The sequence below is a fragment of the Melozone crissalis genome, unplaced genomic scaffold, assembly GCF_028551555.1.
Source record: "Melozone crissalis strain CALT ecotype California unplaced genomic scaffold, PUWL_Pcris_2 ptg000052l_1, whole genome shotgun sequence".
Classification (NCBI taxonomy): Eukaryota; Metazoa; Chordata; class Aves; order Passeriformes; family Passerellidae; genus Melozone; species Melozone crissalis.
Genome location: NW_026535830.1, coordinates 724,183 through 737,004, shown reverse-complemented (window position 1 = coordinate 737,004; position 12,822 = coordinate 724,183). Strand labels below are relative to the sequence as shown.

The 12,822-nt window shown below is 46.5% G+C and overlaps 1 protein-coding gene and 1 pseudogene across 1 annotated transcript in view; both read left to right on the top strand.

Annotated features, from left to right (window-relative positions):
- Window positions 1–12,822, top strand: part of LOC128943636 (zinc finger protein 271-like) — a 592,338-nt gene that overhangs the window by 27,194 nt on the left and 552,322 nt on the right. The window lies entirely within an intron of this gene.
- LOC128943644 (cytochrome b-like) lies at window positions 3,469–4,613 on the top strand (annotated as a pseudogene).

Sequence of the window (12,822 nt, the reverse complement as noted above, 5' to 3'; positions counted from 1 at the left end):
TGAAAGGCCAAGTTGTGCGGTGGCTGCCTGGAGGAAATCCCTAGCTCCTGGCAGGACTCCAGCACCCAGCATCCTCAGCCTGCAACAGCAAAGTGCTGGCTGCTCCAAAACTTGCAGCTCTGCCTTGCACTAAAGACAGCACCACACACAACTGGCACTTACAGGTCTGGAATAGGGCGGTGTGGACAATGTTGGAGGGTTGTTGTCATCCACCTCATTTTGCTCGTCTTTGGCTTCTTCTGCAATAATAGAGACAGCCAGGGGAAAAACGGCTCTTGCTCTTCTTATCTTCTTATCTCTACTTATGTGCAAAAAGAGTCAAATAGTAGATTGACAAGGAAACACCATATACAGCAAAAAGCGCAGGAGCAAGATGGTGAGTCATTATAGCACTGCTCTGCAAGTTTGCAGGCTGTGCTGCAACACCAGAGAAAACAAGGCTTTTGAAAGTGTGCAAGTGCCCACCGAAAAATGACTCATACACGAGGTTCCTCCTGCACTGGGCAAGGCCTAGGGCTGCTCTGACGCTCAGGCCTTCCGTGCACCAAGGCAACCTTCTGATGTCACTACGACGAGGTGGCAACCATGCCCCGACAAGACAAAGCAAACGCTCTGTGTTGGTCTGTGAACTTATGCCAAGCAATAACCAGTCTTCCCTACAGCAAACGCAAAAGAGCCTGGGAAGTTCTCCTGCATCACAAAGCAGCACAAATTCTCCTTGTGGGCCGAAGCCTGTTGTTCACGGGATCCAAGAGGAACTCCAAGAATGACCTCAGTTGTGGCCGCGGTGCTGCCCAGCACAGGGCCACACTCACTGCCCTGCTCCTGCTGCCACACTGCTGCTGACTCAGGCCACCATGCCCTTGGCCTTCTTGGCCACCTGGCCACACGCTGCCTCATCTTCAGCTACTCATGGCTACTACCCCTGCCTCCTTTTGGCCCACGCAGCTCTCCAGGCACAAATTTGCCTGTTTGACTTGAAATACAGTATCCACCGTTTCAAGATGGCCTTCTTGTTCCACAACTGCATCTTCTAAGGAGATGGCACTGAATTGACAGGAATAGAATTCTCAGTGTCTCTGACTAAATTGAACTGGGCTAATTCTACTCTCTGGGATGTTTCTCTTAGTTCAGTGTTCTCCTCTGGCTTCTGTCAGCAAGTGACATTTTCTCTGCAATACGGAGTTTTTAGTTCTTCAGGACTCTGAGAGGGAAACTAGGAACTATCCACTTATGCCTTTGTTACCTTTTTTGAAGGCATCAAAATGGATTTTCTTTTGGTCTCCCTAGCCGGTCCTCTACTGCTGCTGGCCAAGGTGACAGCTAGCTCTAGAATTCTTAAACACCAGGAACATTAAATGTCCCTTTCTCACTCAGCTCAGGATCAGCACCTCTGAATACGTGCTTGAGGTGACCTGTAGTGGGCACAGGAAATGAGTCAGATGCTGTGAGAAAACTGCCTGGGCTGCTGAATCCCACAGAACAAGTAAACCCAAACAGAGATGATTTCCTGTTTTCCAACTTCCCTCCAGGAGACATGTTTCATTCACACAGCCAGCAAGAGATCAGGACAATGTTCTTGGTTGTGCCTACAATTTGGCCTGTTTTGCCAGTAAATGACTAAAAACATAACCAAGAAAATGCCGGTTTTTCTTTCACACTCAATGTTACTGTTCTACCAAAGACATAAAACAGCTTCTAAAATCCTCTCCTTCAGGTACTTTTTAAAAAAATCAGTTGCATGCACCAATTCTTCTAAACTTGCTGGAAACTGTTGCCCAGAAAAGCTTCCCCAAAATCCCTCTGAGCTCTGGCATTTCTGTTGTGAAACAGCACAGCAGCATCTCCATGGTTCTTGAGCAGACACTCACTACTTTGGAATTTGCATTTCATTGCAATGGGAAGATCACTATTTTAGCACTCAGTCAAGGGTCAAGGTAGACAGTCAGATTATTTCAGGAGAAACTGTAGAAGGAAAGAATCTTCCCCTGAATTCTGGGAACAACTACCTACTATTTTTCCTAATCACCATACTCATCCTAATCATCACGAACAACCTATTTGTCCTGTTCATTTTCTGAGAAGGAGTTGGACTCATAACCTTCCTGCTAATCAGCTGATGACACAGCCGAGCAGAGGCCGACACTGCCGCCCTCCAAGGCGTACTTTACAACCGAATCGGAGACATCGGACTTATCCTTTACATAGCATGACTAGGCTCCAGCAGAAACACCTGAGAAATCCAACAACTTCCTCCCCCATCCCAATCTCCTACACTACCCCTACTAGGTCTCATCCTTTCTGCAACCGGAAGATCCGCTCAATTTGGCGTCCAGCCATGACTCCCAGCTGCAGTAGAAGGGCCAACGCCCGTATCCGCCCTACTCCGCTCCAGCACAATAGTAGTTGCCGGAATTTCCCTACTTATCCAAACCCACCCTCTATTCAATAATAACCAAACCGCCCTAACCCTATGCCTCTGCCTAGGAGCTTTATCCACACTATTTGCAGCCACGTGCGCCCTCCCCCAAAACAACATTAAAAAAATCATTGCCTTCTCCACTTCAAGCCAACTAGGACTAATAATAGTCACAATTGAACTAAACCTGCCCAAACTAGCCTTCCTCCACATCTCAACTCACACATTCTTCAAAGCCATGCTCTTTCTATGCTCAGGCTCCATCGTTCACAACTTAAATGGAGAACAGGACATCTGAAAAATAGGAGGACTCCAAAAAATACTCTCCACAACCACTGCATGCCTTACCATCGGCAAACTCGCCCTAATAGGAACACCATTCCTAGCAGGATTCTACTCAAAAGACCAAATCATTGAAAGCCTAAACACATCCTACTAAACACTTGAGCCCTACTCCTAACCCTTCTAGCCACATCATTCACCACAGTACACACAATCCGCATAACCGTACTAGTACAGACCGACTTCGTTTGAGTTCCACCCTTGACCCCAGTAAGTGAAAACAACCCCGCAGTAACTTCCCCTATCACTCGCCTTGTGCTGGGAAGCATCCTGGCAGGATTCCTCATCACCTCATTCATCATCCCCACAAAAACCCCTCCAATAACCATGCCACCCTCTATTAAAATAACCTCCCTAATCGTAACAGCCCTAGGCATCGCTTTAGTTCTAGAAACTTCAAAAATAGACCAAACATTCATCCTAACAAAACAAGCTCCCTTCTGAAACTTCTCAACATCCCTAGGATACTTTGACCCCCTAACCCACCGCCTAAGTATAACCAACTTCCTCAAAGGAGGAGAAAACATCGCATGCCATCTAATTGACCTCTCCTGATACAAAATACTAGATCCAGAGGGGCTAGCCAGCCTACAACTAATAGCAACCAAAACTGCCACCACCCTCCACTCAGGCCTGATCAAAGCTTACTTACGATCATTTGCCTTATCCATTCTCATCATCCTCATATCCGCATACAGAAATAACCAATGGCCGTCAACCTTTGTAAAAACCACCAAATCCTCAAAATCATCAACAACGCCCTAATCGACCTCCCAGCGCCATCAAACATCTCAACATGATGAAACTTTGGCTATCTAGTGGGCGTTTGTTTAATTACTCAAATCGTCACAGGTCTTCTGCTAGCTATGCACTACACAGCAGATACCAATCTAGCCTTCTCCTCTGTCGCTCACATATGCCGAGACGTACAATTTGGCTGACTCATCCGCAACCTCCACGCAAACGGAGCCTCCTTCTTCTTCATCTGCATCTACCTACACATCGGCCTAGGACTCTACTACGGCTCATACCTAAACAAAGAAACCTGAAACATTGGAGTCATCCTCCTCCTCACCCTCATAGCAGCTGCTTTTGTAGGATACATCCTACCATGAGGCCAAATGTCATTCTGAGGAGCTACAGTAATCACAAACCTATTCTCTGCCATCCCTTACATCGGGCAAACACTAGTCAAGTGAGCCTGAGGCGGGTTCTCTGTTGACAACTCCGCACTGACCCGATTCTTTGCTCTCCACTTCCTCCTTGCCTTCGTCATCATAGGCCTCACTCTCATCCATCTCACCTTCCTCCACGAAACAGGCTCAAACAACCTGCTAGGCATTCCCTCAGACTGTGACAAGATCCCCTTGCACCCATACTACACCATCAGAGACATCCTAGGATTCGTACTAATGCTCTCCCTACTTGTCTCACTAGCCCTATTCTCCCTCAGCCTCCTAGGTGACCCAGAAAACTTCACCCCAGCCAACCCGCTAGTCACCCCTCCTCACATCAAACCCGAGTGATCTTTCCTATTTGCTTACGCCATCCTCCGATCCATCCCAAACAAACTAGGATGCGTAGTAGCTCTAGCCGCCTCAATCCTCATCCTGTTCCTCACCCCACTACTACATACATCAAAACTATGATCAATACCCGTCCGTCCCCTATCACAAACCCTGTTCTGAACCCTAGTCGCCAACGTCCTCATCCTAACTTGAGTAGGCAGCCAGCCAGTAGAACACCCCTTCATCATCATCGGCCAACTAGCCTCATTCATATACTTCACAATCATTCTAGTTCTGTTCCCCCTTGCGGCCACCCTAGAAAACAAGCTACTTAAACTTTAATTGACTCTAATAATTTATAAAAACATTGGTCTTGTAAGCCAAAGATTGAAGACTAAACCCCTTCTTAGAGTTACCCCACCACCCACCTCAGGAAGAAAGGACTCAAACCCTCTGCTCCAATTCCCAAACCTGGCATTTTTAACTAAACTACTTCCTGACCCTACTGCTAAAGAGCTCGAATCGCCCCCTGAGACAACCCCCGCACAAGCTCCAACACCACAAACAGAGTCAACAAGAACCCTCATCCCTTAATCAAAAGCAATCCCAACCCCTCTGAATACAATGCAGCCACCCCACTGAAATCCAACCGGACCGACAACAAATCTCCACTATTCACCATCCCCTCGTCCGTCAACAACCCCAACACACCCCCTATAACAAGCCCCACCATCACAACCAACCCCATCCCAAAACCATAACCAACAACACCCCAGCTACCCCAAGCCTCCGGATAAGGATCCGCTGCCAGCGACACTGAATACACAAACACTGCCAACATTCCCCCTAAATAAACCATAACAAGTACCAAAGAAACAAAAAGGACCCCCAAATTCACTAGTCAGCTGCACCCCGCAACCGCTGCTACGACCAGCCCAACACCCCATAGTAAGGAGACAGGTTAGATGCAACCGCCAACCCCCCTAGAACAAAACACAGCCCTAAAAACAAAACAGATTCTATCATAAATTCCCACTTGGCCTCTCTCTGAGATTTACGGCCTGAAAATCCGTCGTTACAAAATTTAACTATAAGAACACCTAAATACGTCCTTCATTCCCTCCCCCATCCTCTTAGCCGCCCCCCCCCCCCCCCCCAAGCACGTTTTCTTTTTGCTTTCAGGGTATGTATAATAATGCATCGCACTCTCTGCCCCATCAGACAGCTCATGAAATGTAGGATAATCCACATTACACCTCAAGCTCTTCCACCAAAAACCCAAACGGATGGTATTCAGCCAGCCTACCTACCAGGCACATTCTTGCTTCAGGTACCATGCAACCCAAGTATTTCTACCCAAGGCCAAGCCACAAGTGTCACCCAAAGACCCAGGATCTTACCTAATGTACACAACACCCAACCTAGAGAACGAGGAATGTCCCAGTACACCTTTGAATTCCCCTAGTCTTCAGGATTTGCCCACCTCCTAGGTAATATTCTCAGCCAACAGCCTTCAAGCACTCCCAAGCCAGACACGGTTATCTTTTGATCGCGCTTCTCGCGAGAACTGAGCTACTCAACGTCATATGTGCTTTAGTTTATTGCCCTCAAGCACATACCTCTCCTATACTTGCTCTTTTGCACTATTGGTTGTAACTTCAGGATCATAACTTGCTTCATTCCTTCCTCCTTGCCCTTCACAGATACAGGTGGTCGGTTGAATACTCCTCCCTAACTTCATTACCTCGGCATACCGACTGAAATAAACAGGGCCAGGAGACTTCTTCTCCTTTTTAATGCCTTTATTAAAAGTGATCAGCTCAGCATTGGGCAGCTCAACAGGTCTGCAGGTCCTGTCGTCTTCCCGGGCGACTCAGAGGAGGAGGATATGCACAGCTCTGTCCACTAGGGGCAGAGCTGGGGATCACGTCCTCGTGGGAGCTTTTAGGGCCTGTTGATCCAGTCAGATGGTACCTTTGCCGGCTCAGTCAGCCTCGTCTCACCGCCGGGGTCGTCTCTCTTGGTCAGGGCGAGAGGCTCTGAAGGTGTTTTGCATCTCTGCAGGTTCAGCATTCGGCTCTTCACGTCTAGACATCACTCCAGTCTCTCAACTCTTAGGTGGCTCGTTGTTTTGGGGTTTTCTCCGTACACCGGGGGACCCCTGCTGCATTGTGGTCTTGGAGTCACTTTGCATAGCCCCCCCTACCTTCTACTGTTCGGGAAGGTTCCCACCCTTCTGGGAAAGGTACAACTTAGCCTCGGGCGAGGCTCTGCTGATACAAAAGGAGCGATTAGCCACAACGACTCGTGATTACAATAACAAAACACGAAGAACTTCAGCAGCTACCCGTGGTCTGGCTGCTTTTTGTAACTTTTTTCTCACAAAAAAAATATTACCCGAATTTTGTTCATAACAGTCCCCCCTCTTTTTCTTTGATCGAGCTTAAATTCTAAGCTCGCATCAACTCACAATTTTTTTTGTTTTGAATCTACTATAAATCTCTTGTGCACTTTGGTAATCATGGTTACTAAACTTTGTTACTTTCTTTGGTTTCTTCAGGTTGGTCTGCACGGCAAGTACTATTCTACTAAAACAGATAAATAAGCATAGTAAAAAAAGCAATCTTCTAAGTACACACACAGTGAGAAAAACTACCTTTTCCCATATATCTTTTTTGAAAATTTTCAGGTTCTCCCACCCACTGGGATCAAGTGTAGGAGTTTGATCTTGATTATTTACACATGCTAATCTTTTTATTTCATTTGAAATGTTCTTAATAATTGAATTCTTTATTTTTAATACTGCCTGGAGCTGGATTAATTTGTTTAACATAGATATTGAGATCTCAATTTGGCTTTTACAATTTTGGATTTTCTCAATTTCTATTTCACTTTCCTGGTTCTGTTTATTTTCTCCCAAATAATTATATATAGGAACTCTCAAACTTGATCCAGTTTCTTTGGGTAATAAGAGAATTGGTTTTATCGCTCTAGCAATGCAGTTGCCAGATGAGATCAAACTTAGGGATTTTGGGCTCTCTTGAAATGTGTTCTAAAAGGGGTTGATCTCTTTTCTAGTACACTTATATAAATACTTGTAACAAACAATTTTTCTTACTATTTTCACCATTTCTTTACTTTTTACTAGATCTGCTGAGCTTGTTTCAGCAGCATCACATTCAAAGCACAACTAGGCTTCCCTTACAGTACACTCTCCTAGGAGTGGCTGCCCGAAAGTGGCAGTATTGTATGCTCTCCAATACACTCTCTTATTTTTCTGATAAAGGACTAATTGGGAGGGGTTAACACGATCAGGGTCAGAACTGATGTGGACTCTCGACAAGGAGCTCACTTCCTCCGCACAGAGAAGTTGGTAGCATTCACTGCACCGCTCAGCTGGGCTTCTCAGAGTACCACTAGCAATCAGAGCTATCAGTACTACCCTTCCCAAGAGTCTGGTATGGGTCATCTTGCAGAGCCTGCCCACCCGGCCTTGCCTCTTGGGGAATTTTATTGAGGAAAAGCTTCCAAGCTCTTTAGAGTCCCTTCTACCCGCTTCTCTGGTTAAACTTCTCTTGGTCTGTTCCCTACCAATTTTGGTTTCCCCTCCTAGGGGAGTGCTCTGTAGAGGATTAACTTGGAGTCTTTAGAATTAACTTAAGGAGCTTAACTAGAATTTCTTATTTACAGTCTTAAACTTTTTACCAACATAGTTTACACAGAACAGTTTTGAAACATTTTAAGCAATATTAGAACTCTTGATACCAGTTTTTTCTCACACAGTTCAGTCTATTTGACTCTTCTTTCTGAGAGTCAACTTTAAATCTTTTGGTCTTTTTACCACAGTATACTCAGGTGATTTAGCTTGTGAAGCAGATGAATCTTTGTCTAGTGCCCGGAGGTGAGAGTGGTGTGGACTCTGGCCTAATGCCAGAGGGAAAAACTGGGAGTCTGGCCCAATGCCAGAAGGAGAAAGGGGTGGAGTCCGGTCTAATGCCAGAGGAAAAAAAACTTGATGTTGAATCCTGGTCTAATGCCAGGGGTGAGAGTGATGTGAGTCCAACCTTTTTCCTTTTGGTCTGCACAGTCGAATTAGTAATGAAGAATACTTGAAACAGGCTTTCAAACACAGGCATTAATGGTCTGCTATTTAATGATTTTATCAAAACTCAGTTTCTCTGTTTAATGTTATTGGTTCTCTCATCAACTTCTACATACTCTGTATTTTGCAAGGAGTTGTATTTCTCAGCTAACTTAACTCTCAAAGTACTTTTATTTTCTTATATCTCTGTGTATTTAATTCACTGGTTTTCTGTTCTATTTTCAAGATCTTATTTATCTCTTGCTTCTGTTTCTTACTTTCACTTAGAGCTTAAATATTTCTTTCAACTCTTTACACTTAAAATTTGGGGTTTTTTCTTACACCATTCTTCTACACAATACACTTCCTTCTAAGGTAATGTGGTAAAACTTATAATGCACAATCTACATTACTTCTATTCTAATTTGTCTATTTTTTTCACACCTTCAAGACACAAACTGGATCATTATTGCTAGAAAATCACGGGTCCCTGTAGCCCCCCCTCACCTTGGGGTTGGCCCTCAGGTCTCAGTATCCCTGGGCCTCTTGGAAGGGCCCTGACTCTGGTTGCTTCTGGTGCACATTCACCTGTGAGGCTGTCTGTGTGTCACTCACGCTCTTACAGCTATGGCTCCCTCCCACACCTGAGGAGCACTAGTCTGGTTTGCAGGTCACACACACTCTTTGGCCACAGCCCCCACTCGCCCGGGGGACACAAGCCTGGTTTGCAGGTCATACATACACACACTTGGACTGCCCCCTTCCCACCTGCCCGGGAAGTTGAGGCTGACTTCGTGACTCACTCTCACACACACAAGACAACAAAAAGGTACCTTTTACTTTCACATAATTACACGTTAAGTATTACTGGCCAGTTTTGGTGCTATTGGATATCTTTTCTACTTAGCTGTTTTTTGTCTAACTTCAGATGTTTCTTTGTTGAGACAGGACTTACTTGCTCCTGTATCTACTCAAAAATTCAAATTCTTCATTTAGGGGTCCCACCTCAAAGTTTACCAAGGGGCTCTTCTAGATGTTGCATTGGGTCCCCTAAAGTGTAAAGCCCCTGACCCTCTAATCGTCACCTTTAAGGATCTTACTTAAATTCTCTTGTTCCCTGGCTATTGCAGCATCAAGACTGAGCTTTCTACAAAACTTCCTGACGTGTCCTGGCTCTCCACAGTAATAACAATGTCGTTCTCTCAAAGAGCTTTGAGGTGTCTCCATCTCTCTTGCACCTGACAGTACTGGCCTATCCTTGCTTCCTCCTGGTGGTGGACCCGCCCACCCTGCACTTTCTCTAGCTACAGCAACCATTACTTTAGCCTTGGCCTTTGCTTTTTCTTCTTCCCTCCTTAAATACACCTTCAATGCCTCTTTTAACAATTCATTTATGTCCTTCTCTTGCCAATCTTCCATCTTTTCTAGTTTTCTCTTTATATCAGGCCAAGATTTGGTAACAAATTGGACTTTCAGTAGCATTTGACCTTCTCGGGTGTCTGAGTCTATTCTAGAGTACAACTGGAAGTTCCGCCTTAGGCGATTAAGCCAGGCAGCAGGAGCTTCATCCTTCTCTTGTGCACCCTCAAACGCCAATTGGGTGTTAGTTCCTTTGGGAACTGATTCTTTGATCCCCCGTATTATCAAAGACTTATATTCCCTCATGGCCTTCCTCCCCTCCTCTTGGTTAGGGTTCTAGCTGGGCTCCGTTAGTGGCAATTTCTGTTCACCTGATGGCACCTGGGGTCCTGGACTGTTATCTTTCTTTTATATTCTTATGCCAGCCGCCCTTATCATCTGGACTTCTTCTGGGGAAAATAATATACTCAGGATGGAATTCATCTCCCCCCAAGTGTAGATATTTGGACCTAGAAATTGTTCTACTTGGTTGGCTATGCCCACTGGGTCCTCCACTAAATGCCCCAACTCTTTCTTGAATCCTCTCACCTCAGAAGCAGTTAGGGGAGCATTCACAAAGCCAACACCTCTCGCTACTCTTCCCATAGGAACCTCTCTGAGGGGAAAGAGTCTCTCTGCCTTGGAGGTCTTGGATCTGGTGCTACAGTATGGCCCATCTTCAGATGCCAAACTACTTTGAGGAATATCTGGGTTACCGTGAACTTCCTGCCCATCAGCAGGTGTATTTGATGATAGCTGTTTATCAGGCGAGGAGGCATTTGTGTCCCAACTAGGAGGAGGTAAAGGGACAGCAATAGGAGGGGGAGAAGAGCCTGAGTGAATATTCAGCGGAGCTGGAGAAGGGGTGGAGAATGCAGCAGGTGGAGTAGGCGCTTGTGGTGATGCAGAAGGATCTGGAGGAGCTGAAGGGGGCGGTGAGGGAGTGGTTGGAGGAGATACTGGGTTTACCATAGCGGAAGCTGAAGAGGTAGAAGGAGGAGTTTGAGCAGGTGGTAGTGAGATGGCAGCCGGGGGAGGAACCGGACCTGCCCTTTGAGGTGCTTGTAGAAGAGGATTATAAGGTGGAGGGGCAGAAGGAGGCAAATAATCCAGGGGGTCCCATCTTTCACTAGTTCTATCATCCCCTCCTTCATTCCCTTCTTTCTTCCTCTGTACCTTACAAATTCGCACCCCTTCATCCCCAATAGCGCTCTTTACCCAGCAAGATATATACAGTAATTGCTCAGGATCAGTATCTCTTCGAGCTGTCAGATAATTATTTAATTGTTGGCACATCCACTTATCCTTTGTCCCACACCAAGGCTATCTTCCTTGCACCTCTAATTCTGGCCAGACTTCCATACAATAATGGATCATTTTCACTTTATCTAATCTCTCTGTGGCCTCTATAGAATCCCATTTTTCTAACAGTTCTCTTAAGGGACTATTGGGATGTACATACCTCAGTCTCTTGCCGGTCTTTTTACTACTACAACATCCCATTTTTCAGGTCTCAATAACAAAGTCTCAAAGGTGCTTCAACTGACTGGTAATTTCAAAAAAACCTTGTTTGAGGAGCTTCAGCCTCCTCCACTGAACTTCAAATTTCTGCCTGATGCTCAGGACTTTATACTGAAACAACTGCCTAATCTCTTGATTGCCCAACTTTCGTCAGGTCTTATATCTATCGGGACTTGAACACACGATGCCTCGGCCAAGAATCCGGGTCGTGCCTGACTCTCTCAGTCAGGAAAAACAACTGCCTGATTTTTAGTTTGCCTAACTCGCCAATTTTTAGGCTTCACCGTATCAGGACTTAAAAGCAAACCACAGCCTCCTTCGCTGGGGTTTGTGCCTGACTCCCTTTGTCAGGACTTACTTTGCCTGCAGGGCTTGCGAAAACACCCGAATCCTTCTCGGGACTGACAAATCTTACGCGAATCCTTCTCGAGACTTACAAAACTGCCTGACCTCCCTTTGTCAGGACTTTGGGGTGCGTGCCACTCATACACAGTAATTCACTCCGCACGCCCGGAGTGGGGGGGGCCCTTTATTCCCCCTTGGGAGACGGCTTCACTCACACTGAGTCTACTCGCTTCTCCCTGTTTCTGGCCGGGTTTCTCGCGAAAAACCGGAAACACAGTACTGAGGGGTCCCACTCACTTTGAAGGTCCGGCTGCCGGCCCTCGTCTCACTCATACACACATGCGCACGTCTCCCACTCCCGCCACCGAGTTTCTCACCAGTCCGGTGCTCCGGTGCTCCTCTGCGTCGCTGTCCTGAGCCGATCCCTGGTCCTAGTAGCCAGCTGTCCTCTGAAGATCTAAGATGGCTAGTCTTGAGTCTTCTTGCGGCGTGGCTATCCCGGACGAGCCCCCAGCTGAAATAAACAGGGCCAGGAGACTTCTTCTCCTTTTTAATGCCTTTATTAAAAGTGATCAGCTCAGGATTGGGCAGCTCAACAGGTCTGCAGGTCCCGTCGTCTTCCCGGGCGACTCAGAGGAGGAGGATATGCACAGCTCTGTCCACTAGGGGCAGAGCTGGGGATCACGTCCTCGTGGGAGCTTTTAGGGCCTGTTGATCCCGTCAGATGGTACCTTTGCCGGCTCAGTCAGCCTCGTCTCACCGCCGGGGTCGTCTCTCTTGGTCAGGGCGAGAGGCTCTGAAGGTGTTTTGCATCTCTGCAGGTTCAGCATTCGGCTCTTCACGTCTAGACATCACTCCAGTCTCTCAACTCTTAGGTGGCTCGTTGTTTTGGGGTTTTCTCCGTACACCGGGGGACCCCTGCTGCATTGTGGTCTTGGAGTCACTTTGCATAGCCCCCCCTACCTTCTACTGTTCGGGAAGGTTCCCACCCTTCTGGGAAAGGTACAACTTAGCCTCGGGCGAGGCTCTGCTGATACAAAAGGAGCGATTAGCCACAACGACTCGTGATTACAATAACAAAACACGAAGAACTTCAGCAGCTACCCGTGGTCTGGCTGCTTTTTGTAACTTTTTTCTCACAAAAAAAATATTACCCGAATTTTGTTCATAACACCGACCTCTTGCACTTGTTTTCTTTTAGCGTCTCT